This window comes from Rhincodon typus, chromosome 7 (genome assembly GCF_021869965.1).
Source record: "Rhincodon typus isolate 14 chromosome 7, sRhiTyp1.1, whole genome shotgun sequence".
Taxonomy (NCBI): Eukaryota; Metazoa; Chordata; class Chondrichthyes; order Orectolobiformes; family Rhincodontidae; genus Rhincodon; species Rhincodon typus.
In genome coordinates, this window is record NC_063338.1 from 74,896,621 (window position 1) to 74,917,257 (window position 20,637).

A 20,637-nucleotide genomic window follows, 5' to 3' on the forward strand; every position below is an offset into this window, starting at 1 on the left:
TCAGGCAGTATCCTGATGAAATAGTATATTATTTCAGCTGGTAGTTCAACAAAGCTTTGGGATGAGACTGATTGATTAAGACCAGATGGATGGCCACACATAGGTGTGACAAAAATAGAACACATTGCAGACATTCCTGGCATTGTCCTTCTATGGACAGGGGAGGTGAACAGACTGCATCTACCTTATCAGGCTCCTGATGAGGCTGGGAAGGCAGGAATGTGCGAATGTGGCTGGGATCAAGAGAGAGAGAGAGGGTAGTGTCAAAGAATGGCAGAAACACTTATGTTTCTCTGTCAGTCACATCCCAGCTTCTCTCTATCTAACTCTCTCTCCCCCTCAGCATGAAGCTCCACTTAATGTCCTGCTGGAGCCAAAGCTGTTACCTAGTTGTTATAAATCGTCTTGTATTTCACTGTCAAGTCTGTGGAACTACTGATCTCCGGCTGGCATCTCCGGTAGCCATGCACTGCCTGCAGGGTATGATGGATTGTGGACCCTTGTCCTGATGTTGTAGTCTCTGTGAGGGAAAAAAAAACTTTTCTCTGTCTGCTTCACTTAAAAAAAAACTCACATTCAGTCAATATCGCACATGTGCTTTGAAGAGTGGAGGCTTATCAAAACATTTAGGCTACAATCCAGCTCATCTGTGCATTAAAGAAAAACCTTATGATTTCTCCAACAATTACTGTTCATTTGTATGAGAAAGTAGCCCAACGCCTTGCTCTTTATAAAATGGTTCCTAATTCATCAGTCATAAACCTGTGCTTCCTCACATCACAAAGGACAAAATTAGTTTTCTAACTTATGCATAGAACAAACATATGCGTTACAGTAATTCAAAACCCAAAACCTTTATATTATATTGAAACTAGTTAGGAGGTTTTTACAAGCTAGATGCCCTGTGAGGGTAGAACGTATGAAATGGTTAAGCTTTATTTTCATGCTTTTCGCAGGACACTGTCTTTACTTGATATTTTAGTGCTTGATAACTCCTCCCTGTCCATTATATATCTACACATCTAAATGGATACAACGTGTTTGCTGCACAGCTCGGTTTGCTATGGACTCTCCAAAAATTAAGTATTAATCTCCTATACAATTCTGTGTGCAGCTCTGGAGGAAAATCACAGGGGCCTTAAGTGTTTTTCTTTCCCTTGAAAATTTTCATTTAGGAGGTGTAAAGTTATTTGAGATAACAAGAGGTTGTTTGTCTGGACATGGTATTTCGAGGCAAGGAGTCATGTGATGAAACATCCACGATTACATCCAAGTAGAGTTAGCAACACAACAAACCTGCAAACTTATTTTGCACAGAAACCAAGATATTAAGCAGATCACTTTACTATTGTAACCCAGACTCAGTTCTATCAGAGTAAAGTGAAGTCAACCCTTGGTGTTAGCTTGTGTCATATTTTCAGCAGATTTTTGTTTTAAACAACAAACACTGTCCATCATATTCCACAGAACTTACAGCACAGAAACAGGCCCTTTAGCCCAATAGGACAATGATGGGGTTAATGCTTGACTTGAGCCTCCTCCCAGTTTATGCCTTCTAATGCAATCAGTTTTTCAACATTCTTTTTTCTCTCATGTATTTATCTAGATTCCCCCTTTAATATCTTTATGCTGTTCACCTTAGCCATCCCAAGTGGCAGCAGGTTTCATGTTCTCCCCACTTTCTGAGTAACAGATTTTTTTTTCTGAATTCCTTTATTGGATTGATTAGTGTCAATCTTACATTTATGCAGTGAATAGAAACACACTCAAAACTTCAAAGATCATTTTTAAGTTTCAATTCAAATTCCCATAATCAGTCAACAGCCACTGTTGAATTTTCAGAAGTGTCAATTCAAAGTTTGAGACCTTTGAATATCATTCCAGAACCATTCCAGAATGGTTGAAACTGAAGGCCAGTAAGCAGTGTCATATTCAGTTGCTCCAGAGTTCACTTTGTCTCTCATTCATCATTTTTAACAATCACTGTATTTAAATGCAAGTTCCAACATCAGCAACAGCCATATCCCAAGCAGCAAACTAAGAAAGGATTTTTGAAAAAAAATTGCAACAGTTTTTCTGAACTTAGTAGCCTCAACAGCACCTCAATTCTCTGTGAGGTCATTGCTAATCTTTCATGTTTCTCTTGCATGCCAACACAATATGAGGATATAAAATTTAGTCCAGTAAATCACCATCATTAAGAAAAAAAGATGCAGTCATAGCTCAATCTCATAGATTGCAACATTATCTTGATATCTTTGAAGTTTTGTGCGATCATCTCTGATGATCATGTAAGCACCTCACCAGTCTTCTATCCTTGGAATTTTGCCTTTTGCTTCTCAACATTTATCCCGAAACAGAAGAACTTGTGTAGAATCCAAACCTCTTTGAATTGAATGTAGCTTGTTGGAACTAAATCATTTCATGTGCCAATAACTGTTTACAAACTGGATTTTATTTTCTCGAATTATTTGAAGGTCTCATACGATCATTTCTGGGATTCTAACTACAAATGGTCCTTATATTGTATACTTTATAACGAAGATATGAATGGAATGTTTTCTGCGCCGGAAACAGATATTTATTCAGGGTAAGTTTCTTTAAATGTTAGTTCATGACCAGCACTGTGAGAATATCTTTTGCCTAATCTCTTTGTTTAAATGGGCAATCCTTATTTTTAAACAGGGAACCTTTTCTTTTTTAACTGTTTAACTACCTTGTGCCTGCAGTATGGCTCTTCCAGGTTTCAAAAAAGAAGCCTTAGCACCACCCTACCCCTTGCTTATCATGAACCCAATGCAAAACTAATCCCATCTCATCTCTGCCCCACACTACCCCTCCGTCAATTATGGTGGCCCATTTATCTGTTCAGGTAGGCATTTCATGGTACTATTTAAATAAAGTAGGAAGTTATCTCAGTGTTCTGGTCAACCAGAAACAACAGAACCAGAAAGCAGATTATCTTTTCATCCATCTCATTGCTGTTTCTGGGACTCTGGTGTGTGTAAAACTGCTGTTGCAGTTACTACTAGAACAACAGTGTAATTGTTGTATGTGAAGCATTTTGTGATATTTCCGAGAGATCTGTTTCCATAGTGTACTGCTATGTCTTACAAAGCTCAACTTCACTGAATTATATCTTACTCAAAATAGCTAATGACAAAACCAAGATGTGTATTAATCTCTATTACTAATGAAATTTAACCTCAATGCATTAAATCTAGCAATATACATTTAGTAACAAATAGGAGGCCAGATGTAGATGTACCATTGCAAAGCAATTGCTGAAGTCCAGCTTCAACTGTAGTTGGAAGATTAATGCTACCACATGAAACTGCCTAACAACAACACAAAAAAGGGGCGACCTTGGGCAGCCCCAGAACAATACTTGATTAACCTGTGCTAGTTAACTGCAATATAAGCAGCCCAGTAATCTCAAGCTGCCTATTGTTTGAATGACCTCTGTGCCTGGGCCAATTACTAACCATGACTGCTGTATCAGTAGTGGGCCAATATCACGAGTGGTTAGAATCAATTAAAGCTAGCCTACATCTCTTAAAGCGGAGGTGCATTGTGACTGAAGCAGGTGCTGAGTTGTGACCTGGCAAAGGATGAGACAGAGGAGAGCAAAGTGTCTAAGGTTTTCAAATGCTGCTCTGGAGGGTGTGGAAAGGAGGAGAAATGTATTGAATCTGTAGGGAGGTGGGGAAAAGGAGGCCTTCCAGATTCACAATCAAAAGGCAGTGAGAGTAAATAACCATGAAGTTCAATGCCAGGAAATAAACCCCCCCCCCCCCCCCCCCCCCCAGGACCTGGATGTAGTGTCGCAAGAAATTTAATGACCTCCCACATGTAGGCAAGGTCAGTGAATGCACCTTCAGTTCTCCTATCCTACAAGCTACTACTGGAGCCACAGCCAATGCTCAAATCATCATACACACTGTGCTCATTTACCAACAACCTCTCTCAATAATTTCTCCTACCTACTATTCTTGTGCTTCTCTTTCACCTTTACACACAAATCTCACATGCACATCTACAGGTTGTACAACAATGTCAATCACTCATCCATCACAGCAACATTAGATAAACAAATTACGCAACACTCAACGACACACTCCCCTCCCACGTATGACAAGTAATGTACAACCAGAGGCAGCAGCAGATTATTGAAAGTAGGAAGGTGAGTCTTCATTTCCTAAGCCTCATCTGTAGGAAGAGGCCAGGTTGGTTGTATTGGAACAACCATTGCTTGGGGGTGAATCCATCAAAGATGATGGAATCCCCAGGTTTCACCCTCCTTCTTGTATCCTAATGCAACACTCACTAATTGATAATGGTGAAAATATGCACCTCTTACTTTCACCACTCTCTCCACACCACAATCTTAACTGTATGTCCTTCTGATTTCCAATGCTTAAAAAGTCCTGCATGGACATGCAGTGGAAGAACACCAAGAGAATGGTGATAAACATATTTAGCAGTAGCACTGGCTTTTATACTCGCAGTCAACAACTCAGAGAGTGACGCCGTGCATAACCTTTAAGGATAGATTAGAGGTGGGATCTGTACTTGGTGATTTGCTGGGCATGAATGGCTTGCAGCCAGAGCAGGAACAAAAGATAATGCAGGTGCCATCTCCTTGACATGGAGAGGCTTAAATGAAGATAGTGATAGGGTAAGTACAGAAGGAGGTTGATGGATATACACAACTGTACAAGATGCTTGGTATGTTTGGAAGAATTTTTCTGGCAATGTCAAGGAACATGGAAGAATCCAGCACGGTGGCAAAGGGCTTTATGTGGACCTTTGATCCCATCCACTTCATCATGTTAGTGGGGACAAGTTCTATTTACACCTATGAGCTCGACCAACGTGCAGTGCATCAGCCATGCTGCAGGCACTGAAGAAGCACAACCTAGATATGATCTCCTGGTGAGAGCTCTTCTTCCCCCTCTTCCTGCTCCCTATTCCCTTTCTAGACTCTTGTTCTGCTTTGTGTGGCCTCTCCCCAGTCATGTTGTATTATAAAGAATGCTTATTCATGCACCCAACTTCAGAAGTGACTGGTTTATACAGAAGCCACAAACTCAGAAAAAAATCCTGAAAACCTGAAACACTGCAAAACTTTTGAAAGTTGAATCAACTATAGAAAACACCAAACATTTGCCAGTCAAATATAACAACAGTCAAAAGAAATCAACCAGCAACTAACTTGTAAGTAGTTAATGATGCCTTTAAATAGTGCTGATAATGCAGGGGGTGAGGTACAGTATGTAGTGGTAGTTGTCCTTTCTACTGCTTAACATGTATTCAGCTCTGCAAAGGTTTACGAGGCTGGAATGCTGAAATTTCATCCTGGCATCAAATCAATACTGTATCTAAATTTCCATCATGATCTGCCTACTCCTGGTACTTCCAAAGGGCATTCACTGCATCCCCACTAACACCTGAGCATTAGATTGTCTGGCCCTGATCATAAGATTATCTGGTTCAGTTCACTCCACAAGTGTGCAATGCAATAGCATTTTAGAGTCATATAGCTGCTCAAAGCACCTGAAACAATTGTCAATGCGCCCAATTTCTCAAAGGAAGAGTTTAACATGTAAATAAGAAAACTCAATTTTTTCCCATTTATCTCATCTTCTTCAATTCCAAAACTCAATATCTCCTGATATTTTCAGAGTAGGCAGGCTTACTAAACAAGTACCAAGCCAACTCTCAGGTGAAAGCTATAAATATTGTGCACTAGCAAGCCTTAGTTATTTAGAGTTCGTATGATGGAAGAGCCAGATATAACTTTCCAGTTGCCATCATAAAATGATCAATTGCACAGTCGCTTGATAGAGATACAAAAATGCCCCCTCAGTCACTAATGCACTACCAACCAATTCTACAATAACTGGAGAGATGGGAAACAATTTTGAGCATCCTTACATTTAAATGCAGTTCAAAGTAAGAAAAATTATACTGTGAAACAACGCTTTATATGGAGGCATGAATTTCTTTGGACTTTACCAGCCAATCTTCAACTATTGTGGTGATATTGGTGAAAGTTACATAACTCTGGAGACTGCTTGATACTTCATGACATTTGAAGACTATAAAATTGCTCGGGATCTTCATAATGAATAAATGCTATCTAGTTCTTCCACTTCCTCATATTCTGCACATACGACAGCACCCTGCAATCAGCACTTCTATCCTTCCAATCAGGGAAATGAAAAAGTGATAAAAGGCATGAAAATAACATTTACAGGGTTCAGTCCCAGTAAGATGTTTATCACAGATTGGAGTCACAGTGCAGCCAAGACAAACCCAAAGCAATGGGTGACTTGACACCAAGGTTCTCAGACCACTTTCACGCCAATGTGTTCCCAAAACCATCCCGCATTATTACAAAAACACAGGATAGCTACATTTGCTGCGGATTGCTTCTGTCATTTCATGGAGATCTTTTTGCTTAGAGAGAGCTGTGAACACTTGGATCTGACTGTGTGGTAAGAAAATAATAATTAAACTGTACACAGCTATTAACAGTTTTCGTAAAATAAATTTTAAAAGTGACAGTAGGAGGGAAGGGATAATAAAACCATGACATCAGTTTGAAAAACTAAATGGGAGTATCTATATGAGAAAATTAGAACTGTAGAAAGTGTACAGCAGAGTACACTGTGTGTATAATTAGAAGGACAGGTATTAAAATGTTAGTTCTATGTTGTGACAGAAACATGATTCTACCTCTTACTACAGTAAAGTGAGTTTTTAACAAACAAATAAATAATTTCAAACTGGTCCATTGAACTTATTTCTTGTCAAGATGCTTAATTATTTTATTAAATTGAGGTATGGAAAAGTTGACTACTTAACAAATGTTGATTTGGAATCCTGAACAAGAAACTATGAGCAGTACCCAAAGTGAAGCATCCATTTTATACAAAAATAAAAAAAAATTAACAGCCTCAGTAAAGGAAAAGGTGAACTAATGTTCTAAATGACAGAAAAGAATGGTTAATATGTTAAACTATAAAAGCAAGCCACACAGCATTATTAAAATGATTAAATATTAATTGCACCAACATGTAGTTACAATGATTGACTGCAAATGTTAACTATTTTTCTCAAGTTCTTGCAATAAGAGAGTGACCACGTGCAGGAAGAGCTCAGCCTCCATCACATCATTCTCAGACACAGCCTCTCACCACCTGAGACAGATCATGCTGCATGTTACTCTCACTCATGCACACCAAGCAGTACACAAGTTCAGCGTAAAAGGGACTTTAAAAGCTCATCGGGCACATACTTTGCTTGTATGAAATACCTTATTCATGACAGAGCAGCAAGTGCCTAGGTAATTACTGGAATCAAGGTGGCCTCAGAAGTGTTTAAATCTACAAGGACACCTAGGGCATGAATAATGCAAAATAATTTGCATCTAAATTTTTTAAGTGTTCTTTATTCAAAAACTAAGATGCAGTTACGATTAAAGTTTGATGAGTTGGCGGCAGAATGCTTCCTAGCTGCTGCAGAAGAGCTGCTTATTTTGCCAAACTTAGTTAAGATGAAGGGAGCAGGGAGGGAAAGACAGCGATAGGAAAAAAAAATATATAAAATGGGGAAATGGTTGGGATGCAGAACTGGAACAATGACACTAACAACAGCTTCTAGTTTACAAATGGTGTCAGACTGCCACTTGTGAACTGTAATCTGACAGGGGCGATTTGATATCATAGCTCTGTTTCAGTCTAATTTATTGCATATATAGGACACAACTCCCTGTGTACCCATTTCGCAGTTTTTCAAATGAAATTACTTTCATACACTATTTCCCAACATACCCCTTATATGAAAGTCAGAGAAAACATTATTAAAATTTATGCAAGGAGGTATTATTATGTTTGATCAACCCACAGATGGCAATGTATTCAAAACCTTAATACAGTCAGCAATAGGATGAAATGCATACCTTTTATTTATTCTTTGCTTTTGATGAATGATATCAACCCACAATCACTTCCCCAACTCCTATTTTACCCCGACCCCCACCTTCTCCACCTGATATGGGGGGAGGGACTTTGGAGTAAGAATTAACAATTATCTTACAGCCATTAATTACGTTCTTAAAACTGCTGGCTACCGAAACACACATACATATGTGCACACTGCAACACTCACACACACACACACAAACACACACATGCTGAGACATGAACACCCACAAACCTGAAGACAGAAACACATGCATTCACACATGAACACAGAAATACACAAACATGCATGCACACACACAAACATACACAAGAACACTAAATTCACAAGCACACACAGAACCACATAAACATACTGACACGCAGACACAGAGGTATACATGAACACACCACAAAACCTAGGGTTAAATTTGCTGATCAGTTGTGGCCGACTAACCTTCAATCGAAGCACCTGCTAGTTGCCCAGACTCTGGGAGAGAGAAAAAAAAGTCATGTAAATCAACATGGGGAATGAGCTGGCTGACATTGTGTATAAAATCAGCACTTTTTATGTAGAATCTTTATTTCACACAGACTCCCTCCATTTGTTCATCAATATATTATCATTGTCAAATAGGACAACCTTACCAAACAATACCATGTTTGGCTACTCTTCACTTTCTGAAGAACTGAAAAAAATTAGCTGGGCACATTCTTCATTTAACAATATGACACTACGTTATATCTTTTGAAGTATGAGATGTATCAAAAAAAAATCTGTTTGGCTATTGATGAAGCTTTTGAAATGCAGCTTACAAAAGCTATTTGTAAACACTTTCCTCAAAGTAGGGTGTGCGGAGGGTTGATGGGGGTTGTGGTAAAGAGTATTTCTATGTGAGAACAAGGGAGATGAAAAAATATGGTGAAAGATAATGTTTCATTCTGTTATCAGCAGCAAGTAAACAGAAAGAGAGAAAAAGAAATGAGAAAAAAAGTAAAGTCCATTGCATTTTTGTCTTGTTTTGGCTGTGATACAAATGCTCTGAGCAATGCAAACCACTGGATTTTCTGTGATTCTTCTTCCCCCTCCACTTTTCATTCCAGGATTTAAACAAAGAGAAACAATTTTTACTCTTCAAACAAAGAATTCCCCTGAACGGACCCCCTGCCCAGCAGGTCACCTATCTTTGCGACAGTTTTCCTTTTCCCACGCTAACCCCGGGGCTCATTTACATACGGACTCTGTTGTGACAATTAGTTTCAGGTGAGCTGATTTCTATGAAGCTGGGCCCAAGACACTGCAGCTCCTTCAGGCCTCCCTGATGCCTTTCCTAATTGCGACTGACTGGCACCAGACACAATCGCCCTCTTGAATCAGCAAATTGTCGTCCCCAGTAACATGTTGCGACCTCGTATTGTACAAATCATATCACTGCGCCCAGTGAGGTAAACAAGGAATAGGATGAATTCAAAGGCCCACACAATAACCAGCTGACCTCCCCTTTCACCTCTCGACTACTGCAAAGGATTCTCTCTCTTCCTCCCCCACCTAACAAAAAAGAAGAGAAGTAAAAAGCTGTTGTGTTTGGTGCCTGGGCATCTTTCTGTCACATTTCTGGAGCGCTGTCAAGTTCCTGTGTGCAGCAATGTATAATTATCATGTATCCGTGAGGGAGTGTGTAATTTCCACTATTGATGAAAGGGATCCAAGACCACTGAAGTTGCCCTGTCTCAGTCCCACAATGCAGACATTTCACCCCCCCCATCCACATTTTTCCCTCCTTTGTTTTTCTTTCAGTTATTTTATACTCTGCCTTCCCCCAACCCCACTGAACCCCACAAATTGTACAGCCCCACAGCTTTTGGCAAAACAGCTCAAATGGATGCCAGCATCCCATCATAACTGACATGTCTTACTTCAAAGCAGTGCCATACGTTTTAACAATCCCTTTTTTTTTCAAAACAAAACCTATCAATCTGCAATCTTTAACTGCACTCTGCAGTCTTCTCTCTCTCTTTCTTTCTCTCTCTCTCACCCCCTTCCTTAAAAATAGAGAGGGAGGGAAAAATGATGTAATGTCTGCCTGGCTGTGTAAAGCTGATCTGGTCGGCCCTACAAGCCCTCCAGATCCCAGCCAAATTCATCCTTGATGAATGGGACCAGATTGAGTCACCACCAGGCATGCTGTTTGTCATTCTCAGGAGCACAGGTATCTATAACACTACAAAGTGGGAACTCCTGACAATTTTGCTTTTTTCTTCAGAGAAAAGAAATACAGTGACTCCCAGGGACCCATCAACTGTCACATTTCCATGAAGTTGTTTCACAAGTCTGAATAGCTGAAGAAGAAAGCTCTTGTCTTTTGATAATCCTTATCAGAGTTCTGCTTTAGCTCCCAAGGAGTTCTGAACCTCATAACAGCCAGAAAGCATGGAAGGATTTGACCTGAATCACTGGTGTAAAATGTAAACCATACGTGTAAACTTGAGAAAAGTATGTAAAAAAAATTATTGTTGATCATGAAGCAACACTTTTTTTTATGTTGGTACAGAAACCTCTGGAAGAGATCAATCAGCTTGGAAGAATCTCAACCCATCCTTGACATTTAACACTCTCCCCACGATTAAAAAGGAGGACCTCAAAGCAGCTCCTGTTTGGGATTCTGCATCAGTGGCCAGAGGGGCTGGAACAAACATCTACCTTAATTTGGAAGACGTTGCTTTACTGCTGTTAAACACATTTCAGTTAAAGTACATGGCCCTTTGCTTCCTTGTGCAAAGAACTTCAAAATCCCGCTAACCTCTCCCTTTTGGAGATGCGCAATGAGTTTGTAATCCGAAGAAGCGCAGTTTTCTGACATATGAAAAGTCATTATATTTGGCATGTCTGAGTCAGCCTTTTGAATTATAGTCCATGCAGATACATGGAAACTTTTAGCAAAGGCATGCAAAGCAATGTCCTTTCAATCTAACATTTGGTAAGAGTTCAGCCCATTGTGTTTTCATTCTGTTTAGTCCCTGCACTACTCTTCATCAGTTGCAGTCTTTCAAAGAGCCAAGCATTATATTTTATTAAAGTTGCTGTCAAAAACCCGAGACTGATCTCTGCTCGGACTGACTTTGTTTCAAATGTTGACAATTTCCAAGATCTAATATTAACTTATCATGTTAAGTTATCAACTTATGATCATCATTGGAATGCTGATTATTGCTGCAAGTGCTGATTAACAGTGTTTAGGGTAATGGGGTGGGGTTCTTACTGGGATAATATCTTATACTGGAGAAGAGGAACCTAAAGGGGTGTAAAGATAATCTGAGAAAAATGTGAGATAGGCATATCAAAAAACAGTTTTTATCACTGTAATATTTTTCACATCCAAGAAGGCTACTTCCGTTGTTGAGATGGTGAGAATAAAATGTGAAAGAAGACAGCAGCCATAATGCCAGGCAGCACCTATTGTGGGGCAGGCCTACCTATGTTGTTATAGACATTGCCCATGGGTACAGTAATTGGAACCATAACGGAGCAGACATTTCTATGTTTCAAATATGTGTTACATTACTACAAGGAAGATTTACTGCAAGGCACTTTATACATATAAGAGGAGCGAGAGAGTAGCTGGGGAAAGGATAGATCCACTCAAGGACAATGGAAGAAATTTATGTGTGGAGCAGAGGAAATGAATGAGGTCCTTAATGAATTCTTTGCATTGGTATTCACAAAGGAAAAGGATATGGTGGATGGTGAGTCTCAGGAGTAGTAGGAGTAGTATGTTGATATCCTAAGACATGGCAATTTAAAAAACGTGTTGGGTGTTTTAAAAAAGCATTAAGGTAGACAAGTCTCCAGGACTTGATGCGATCTATACCAGAATGCTGAGGGAGGCAGGTGAAGAAATTGCTGGGGCCTTGCACAAAATCTCTGTGTTCTCTTTAGCCACACAAGAGGTCCCACACAACTGGAGAATCCCAAGGTTGTTCCTTTGTTTAAGAAGGGCAACAGGAATAATCCTGGAAATTACAGACCGGTGTGCCTTACATCAGAGGTAGAAAAATTATTGGAGAAGATTCTTAGAGATAGGATTTACTCATATTTGGAAAAATATGAACTTGGCTTTATTGGGGGAAGGTGGTGTCTCACAAACTTGTTGAGAGCAGATTGGAAGATGGTGTCTATATGGGCAAGGCCTTTGACAAGGTTCCTCAAGGCAGGCTGATACTAAGGTGATGTCACATGGGATCCACTGTGAGCTGGTAAAATGGATACAGAACTGGCTTAGTCATGGAAGATAGAGATTAGGGGTGAAAAGGTGTTTTTCAGACAGGAGATCTGTGAGAGTGATGTTTTTCAGAGATCAGTGTTGGGACCCCTGTTGTTTGTAATATATGTAAATGAGGAGAATGTAGGCGGCCTGACTAGTAAGTTGGTGGATGACAAAAAGATTGGGGGAGCTGCAGGTAGTAAGTAGCATTGCCATAGGATATAGCAGGTTATAGATAAGCTGGAGAGTTGGGCAGAGAAATGGCAGATTGGGAGTGTAATCCAGACAAATGCGAGGTGATGCATTTTGGAAGATCAGATACAGGAGGAAAGTAGACAGCATATGGCAGAACCTTTAGTAGCATCAACATACACAGGGACATAGGTGTACAGGTCCACAGTTCGTTGAAAGTGGCAAAACAAGTGGTCAAGAAGGCATATAGCATGCTTGCCTTCATCGTCCAGAGCATAGAGTATAAAAATTGGCAAGTCATGTGGCAACTGTACAGAACTTTAATTAGGCCACATTTGGAATATTATGCACAGTTCTGGTTGCCATGCTACAAGAAAGTTGCGGAGTCTTTGGAGAGGGTACAGAAACGGTTTACCAGGATGTTGCCTAGTTTGGAGGATATAAGCTATGAGAAGAAGTTAGACAGCCCCATTTTGTTTTCACTTGAATGTTGAAGGATGAGAGGCAACCTGACAGAAATTTACAAAATTACCAAAAACATGGATAGAATGGATAGTTGGAATCTTTTACCCTGGGTAGAAATGTCAGTTACTAGGGGACATAGGTGTAAGCTAGAAGGGGTTAAGTTTAAAGGAAATATGAGGGGCAAGTTTTTAACAGAAAGTGTAGTAAGTGACTCAAATGCACTGCCAGAGCAGGTGGTAGAGTTTCATACAATAGCAATGTTTAAGACGCATCTTGACAAATATATGAGTAGGCATGGAATAGAAAGATACAGACTGCATAATGGCAATTTTTATTTTAGAAAGGCAGCATGTGTCAGCCCAGTCTTGGTGGGCCGAAGAGCCTGTTCCTGTACTGTACTGTTCTTTGTTCTATTACCCCGAGAACAAACTGAGTAAAAGTGACCATGAGTTGACAATGTTTTCTAAACTGGAACTTCATGGAGTCTCAAACATGTTTCCCCAACTCTCAGGAAAGTTATCACATCTGGCCTAAGAGTTTATCAGCTGTACTTTTCATTTCAAATATCTGCAAAAACGGTTTGTCACATGTATGTTATTTTTATACTGCTACTATCAGGCAAGGCCCATTCTTTACAAGGCTACCCTTTTTTTTCAAGACATGTGAAAGTAATGCTACATTTAAAGGATATTTAATGTGGGCACAGTTCCAAGAACAGACCAAAACCACACCCAAGCCTATGCTGTTCAGTCACCACCAACTGCAATGGAGACATTTTGGAGATGGTGCCAAATTTGGATGTCATCTCCTGTGATGTCATAATTTGGATGTCTTTTCTCATTAGGAAGTACAGTCGATTTTTTAAAAATTCTTTTATGGGATGTGGGGATTGCTGGCAATTCCTGTATTTATTACCCTTGAACTGAATAGCTGGCACAGGCCATTTTAAAAGGCAGTTATGATTCAACTATATTGGGGAGGCGATGGCCCGATGGTATTATCACTGGACTGTTAATCCAGAAACTCAAACTGGAGACCCGGGTCCAAATCCCGCCACGGCAGATGGTGGAATTTGAATTGAATAAATATCCGGAATTAAGAATCTAATGATGACCGTGTATCCATTGTCAATTGTCAGAAAAAAACCCACCTGGTTCACTAACATCCTTTACGGAAGGAAACTGCCATCCTTACCTGATCTGGCCTACACGTGACTCCAGACCCACAGCAATGTGGTTGACTCTTAACTGACCTCTGGGCAATTAGGGATGGGCAATAAATGCTGCCGAGCCAGCAAAACCCTCATCCCGCTAATGCATAAAGAAAAAACACATTGCTCTGAGTTTGAAATCGCATGTAAGATAGACCAGGTAAGGACAGCAAATTGCCTTCCCTAAAGGATATTAATGATACAGATGGGTTTTTATAATAATTGATGATAATTTCATAATCATCATTACAAAAACTAATAAAACTAAAATATAATTAATTGTATTAAATTCCATTAGCTGCCATGTGAGCTCAAGTCCACAGAGCATCAGCCTTGGTCTCTGGAGTGTTAGTCTAGTGATATCATCATTGCACCACCATCTCCCTTTTATCAGACACATACAAGCAAATAAAATGTAAGTTTGTGACATCAGACCTAATCGAGTTGCAATAAGAACATAAGCAATAGGAGCTGGAGTAGGCCATCTGGCCCCTCTTATTCAATAAGATCGTGGCTGATCTTTTCGTGGACTCAGCTCCACTCACCCACTGCTCATCATAACCCTTAATTCCCTTACTGTTCAAAAATCTGTCTATCTTTTCCTTAAAAACATTCAACGATGTAGCCTCAACTGCTTCATTGGGCAGGAATTTCCACATATTCAATGGATGACATCACTTTCTTCCACCATGTATGAATATTTTAAACTGTTTTATTGTGAGATAACAATACTGACATTGTCTCTTCAAATGTAAAAGTGTAACTATTTTAAATTAAATGCAACCTTAAATCATCATAGTTGTTTCTGCATGCCATTACTTTTATGGTTGTTTTTTTTATTGCACTTTTAGCATATTGTTAGAAGGTAAACTAGTCAGATATTCCAATTTAATTATAGAGTCACGACAGTGTAGAAAGAGACCATTCAGCCTATTGAGCCTACACTGACTCTCCAAGGACCATCCCACCCATACCCAACCTACCCACGTAATGACACATTTACCTGCACGTCTGTGGATATGGCAAGACAATTTCATATGGCCAATCCAGCTAACCCACACATCTTTGGATTGCCGCAGGAAACTGGAACACCTGGCAAAACCTTGGTCCCTCGCGCTGTAAGGCAGCAGTGCTAACCACTGTGGCACGATGCTACCCTCTAGACACAGCAATTCCCTCTTCTATTAACAGATAATGAGGCACAGCTTCATATACGCCCATTAGAGAATTTTACTAGACTAAAACCTGAAATAGTGGTTTATGGGGTTGTCTTATGAGGAAAATTTGGACAGGCTAGGCTTCTATTTGCTGGAGTTTAGAAAAGTAACAGCAACTTGATTGAAATACTTAAGATCCTCAGGGTTTTTGTCAGGATGAATGTGAGTAGGATGTTCCTTCTTATGGGAGAATCTAAAACGAGGTGGTCACTTTTTGGAGCTATGGGGTCAGTTATTTAAAACTGAGTTAAGGAGATTATTGTTGGAAAAGCTCAGCAGGTCTGGCAGCATCGGTCTACAGAAATCAGAGTTAACATTTCGGGTTGAGTGACACTTCCTCAGAACAGGGATAGAAGGGTCTGAGGAAGGGTCACCCTCCCCGAAACGTTAACTCTGATTTCTTTTCACAGATGCTGCCAGACCTGCTGAGCTTTCCCAGCAATTTCTATTTTTGGTCACTTATTTACAGCATCCGCAGTTCTTTCGGTTTTTATTTAAGGAGATTATTATCCTCCTAGAGGGTCATGAGGCTTCAGAATTTTCTCCCTGAAAAGGTTGTGGAAGCAGAGTTTGTGAATACTTTTAAGATGAAGGTGCAAGAATCCTTGATGAACAGGACAAAAGGTTACCAGTAGTAGATTTGAGGTTACAATCAAAATAGCCAGAATCTTATTGAATGGCAGAGCAGTCTTGAAGATCTGAATGATCTGTTACTGCTCCTTGTACATTTGTGTGCACTGTCATGCATATCATCTGCACTCTGTGGGCTTTTACCTTTAAGGAATGGGCAGAAGAATGTAAAACAAAGAACTAAGAACAAAGAAAATTACAGCAGAGGAACAGGCCCTTCGGCCCTCCAAGCCTGCGCCGATCCAGATCCTCTATCTAAATCTGTCACCTATTTTCCAAGGATCTGTATTCCTCTGCTCCCTGCCCATTCATGTATCTGTCTAGATACATCTTAGGTGACGCTATCGTGCCCGCCTCTACCACCTCCGCTGGCAACGTGTTCCAGGCACCCACCATCCTCTGCGTAAAGAACTTTCCACGCATATCTCCCTTAAACTTTCCCCTCTCACCTTGAAATCGTGACCCCTAGTAAGTGAGTCCCCCACCCTGGGAAAAAGCTTCTTGCTATCCACCCTGTCTACACCTCTCATGATTTTGTAGACCTCAATCAGGTCCCCCATCAACCTTCGTCTTTCTAATGTAAATAATCCTAATCTACTCAACCTCTCTTCATAGCTAGCACCCTCCATACCAGGCAACATCCTGGCGAACCTCCTCTGCACCCTCTCCAAAGCATCTACATCCTTTTGGTAATGTGGCAACCAGAACTGTACGCAGTATTCCAAATGTGGTCGAACCAAAGTCCTATACAACTGTAACATGACTTGCCAACTCTTGTACTCAATACCCTGTCCGATGAATGAAAGCATGCCGTATGCCTTCTTGACCACCCTATCGACCTGCGTTGCCACCTTCAGGGTACAATGGACTTGAACACCCAGATCTCTCTGTGTATCAATTTTCCCCAGGGCTTTTCCATTTACCGTATAGTTAGCTCTTGAATTGGATCTTCCAAAATGCACCACCTCGCATTTGCCTGGATTGAACTCCATCTGCCATTTCTCTGCCCAATTCTCCAATCTATCTATATTCTGCTGCATTCTCCGACAGTCCCCTTCACTATCTGCTACTCCACCAATCTTTGTGTCGTCTGCAAACTTGCTAATCAGACCATCTATACCTTCCTCCAGATCATTTATGTATATCACAAACAACTGTGGTCCCAACACGGATCCCCGTGGAACACCACTGGTCACAGTTCTTCATTTTGAGAAACTCCCTTCCACTACAACTCTCTATCTCCTGTTGCCCAGCCAGTTCTCTATCCATCTAGCTAGTACACCCTGGACCCCATGCGACTTCACTTTCTCCATCAGCCTACCACGGGGAACCTTATCAAACGCCTTACTGAAATCCATATATATGATATCCACAGCCCTTCCGTCATCTATCATCTTTGTCACTTCCTCAAAGAATTCTATGAAGTTGGTAAGACATGACCTTCTCTGCACAAAACCATGCTGCCTATCACTAATAAGCCCATTTTCTTCCAAATGTAAACAGATCCTATCCCTCAGTATCTTCTCCAGCAGCTTCCCCACCACTGACGTCAGGCTCACCGGTCTATAATTACCTGGATTATCCTTGCTACTCTACTTAAGCAAGGGGACAACATTAGCAATTCTCCAGTCCTCTGGGACCTCACCCATGCTCAAGGATGCTGCAAAGATATCTGTTAAGGCCCCAGCTATTTCCTCTCTCGCTTCCCTCAGTAACCTGGGATAGATCCCATCTGGACCTGGGGACTTGTCCACCCTAATGCCTTTTAGAATACCCAACACTTCCCCCCTCCTTATGCTGACTTGACCTAGAGTAATCAACATCTATCCCTAACCTCAACATCCGTCATGTCCCTCTCCTCAGTGAATACCGACGCAAAGTACTCATTAAGAATCTCACTCATTTTCTCTGACTCCTCGCATAACTTCCCTCCTTTGTCCTTGAGTGGGCCAACCCTTTTTCTAGTTACCCTCTTGCTCCTTAAGTATGAATAAAAGGCTTTGGGATTTTCCATAACCCTGTTTGCTAAAGATATTTCATAATCCCTTTTAGCCCTCTTAATTCCTCATTTCAGATTGGTCCTACTTTCCCGATATTCTTCCAAAGCTTCGTCTGTTTTCAGTCACCTAGGCCTTATGTATGCTTCCTTTTTCCTCTTTGCTAGTCTCACAATTTCACCTGTCATCCATGGTTCCCTAATCTTGCCCTTTTTATCCCTCATTTTCACAGGGACATGTCTGTCCTGCACTCTAATCAACCTCCCTTTAAAAGCCTCCCACATATCAAATGTGAATTTACCCTCAAACAGCTGCTCCCAATCCACATTCCCCAGCTCCTGCCGAATTTTACTATAGTTGGCCTTCCCCCAGTTTAGCACTCTTCCTTTAGGACCACTCTCGTCTTTGTCCATCAGTATTCTAAAACTTACGGAATTGTGATCACTATTCCCAAAGTAATCCCCTACTGAAACTTCAACCACCTGGCCGGGCTCATTCCCCAACACCAGGTCCAGTATGGCCCCTTCCCGAGTTGGACTATTTACATACTTCTCTAGAAAACCCTCCTGGATGCTCCTTACAAATTCTGCTCCATCTTAACCCCTAACACGAAGTGAATCCCAGTCAATGTTGGGAAAATTAAAATCTCCCATCACCACCACCCTGTTGCTCCTACATCTTTCCATAATCTGTCTACATATTTGTACCTCTATCTCACGATCGCTGTTGGGAGCCTGTAGTACAGCCCCAACATTGTTACCGCACCCTTCCTATTTCTGAGCTCTGCCCATATTGCCTCACTGCTCGAGATCTCCATAGTGCCCTCCTTCAGCACAGCTGTGATATCCTCTTTGACCAGTAATGCAGCTCCTCCACCCCTTTTACCTAAAATCATAGTTAAACTCCATAGTCATAGTTAAACCTCTTCCCATGTCCTCCAACAGAGTGCTGCTGACACCTTGTTGCATTCTGTGATCTTCTGTTCTCATAAACTAAACAGAACTGAGCAGCAAATTTAAACAGAGTCATAGCATCAATCTGATCTATTCTATACACAGCACTGATGATTTTCTTCCGTACCTGTGGTAAGCGTACTGCAAAGGATCACAAGCACCATTTCAAGGTGTCCAGAGACTCAGAATATTCATGCCAATTTTAAAACGCGTATTTTACTTTCTCAGCAAGTTTATTCCACACCCTTCCTCTTGCTTTGAAGCTGTCTCATGACTTTTTTCTATCATTTACCTTGTCTGCATGGTTGTTATTTATGTTTCAGCCTTTGCACAAGTGCCAACTTTGATAACGGACCTAGGGAGTGGTGGTAGTCATCATACTTGCGCTAGATGTTATCCTCCTGCCTTGTCCACACAACACATTTCCAGCAGGAATTTCTGGATAATTTTCAGGACTTGGATCTCTAGATAATTTTCCCATCCCCTAACCTGCAGTAATAAGGTTAATTGTAGCACCCCTGTTGTTACCCAACTGAGATCAGCTAACTTAGCATGGATTAGGGAGCAGACGTCCGCCTCTCTGCTTTGTATATTTCACCTGCTGGTCATCAATGGTGCCCCAAAATTGGTTTTCTAAATTCTATACATGGTACACTTTGCAGATCTAATATTAAACATGAGGCATCACTCTCCACCCACCCTCTCAGGCAGACATAAAAGATCTTGTGGTGCTTCTCAGAGAAGAATAGGGATGTTCTCCAATTGTCCTGGCTAACAGTTATCACAGAAAGAGAGATTACCCAGTCATTTATCCTAATACTGCTTGTGGGACCTTGCTGTGCACAAATTGGCTACAACATTGCAATAATGACCTCAGTTGAAAAAATACTTTTCGACTCTGAAGCACATTCTATTCCAATGCAACATATTTCTTCTTTCTTTTATAACCGCACAAAAAAAAATCAACCCCAGACTGTGATTTTGACTTGAAATCCAAATGACTTTTACAAACTATCCATGCTTCATTCTCATGATTAGTGGTAGCATTATGAGCCTTTCAACTCAGTAACTCATGTATTCAATGTTCTGTCTCAAGTGGCAGAGGAGTCTGCTTTTTGCTTTAAAGCTACGTAGACCGCAAAGGTTTCTGATTTGTAACTATACACTTAGTAATTTGATACCAAATGTATTTTGAAAATGTAATTCAGATTGTTTTCAGTTCAGGATTGAACGTTCATTTTGTTTTTAACAGTAACGGTGCATTTAAACAAACTCTCAAAGTGGGCAATTAAGGGAAACGGGTGGGATGTGGAGCAAGGGCAGACAGTAATGGGGGACAATGACATATGGTAGCACAAAAATGTAGTGTGACAGGACACAGGCTTGACATCTGTTGTAACTTCCGATGGGGTTACATACTTATTCCACATCAAACTCCTAAAAGAATGAATTTATATGCCAAAAGTCAAAGAAAAGGACAAAATGATGTCTGACACAGCATGCCTGCATGTTGAAAATTAAAATCTCCAACATGTGACATTAATAAAGGTTATGCTACTCAACATTGCTGTGTGAACATTAATGTTACGTATAATTAAGGATGTTGCTTTGCCAAGAGGCTATGGAGGTCACAAGTGAATTTGTACCTGATCTGTGCTTCCTAACCCTTCTGCATAAATTCTTTTTAAATTACATTGTGTGTACAAAATTGACTTGAACAACTGGTTTGATGTTTTGTTTCAAA

The 20,637-nt window shown here is 40.6% G+C and overlaps 1 long non-coding RNA gene across 1 annotated transcript in view; it reads right to left on the minus strand.

Moving 5' to 3' along the window:
* Positions 1-429: 429 nt before the first annotated feature.
* LOC125483544 overlaps positions 430-20,637 on the minus strand; it is a 45,877-nt gene continuing 25,669 nt past the window's right edge. Inside the window, exons 3-4 of the long non-coding RNA XR_007262488.1 lie at positions 8,425-8,457; positions 430-520 (exon numbers count right to left, since the gene is read on the minus strand). This is a non-coding gene — a long non-coding RNA (uncharacterized LOC125483544). The remainder of the gene's footprint in view (positions 521-8,424; positions 8,458-20,637) is intronic.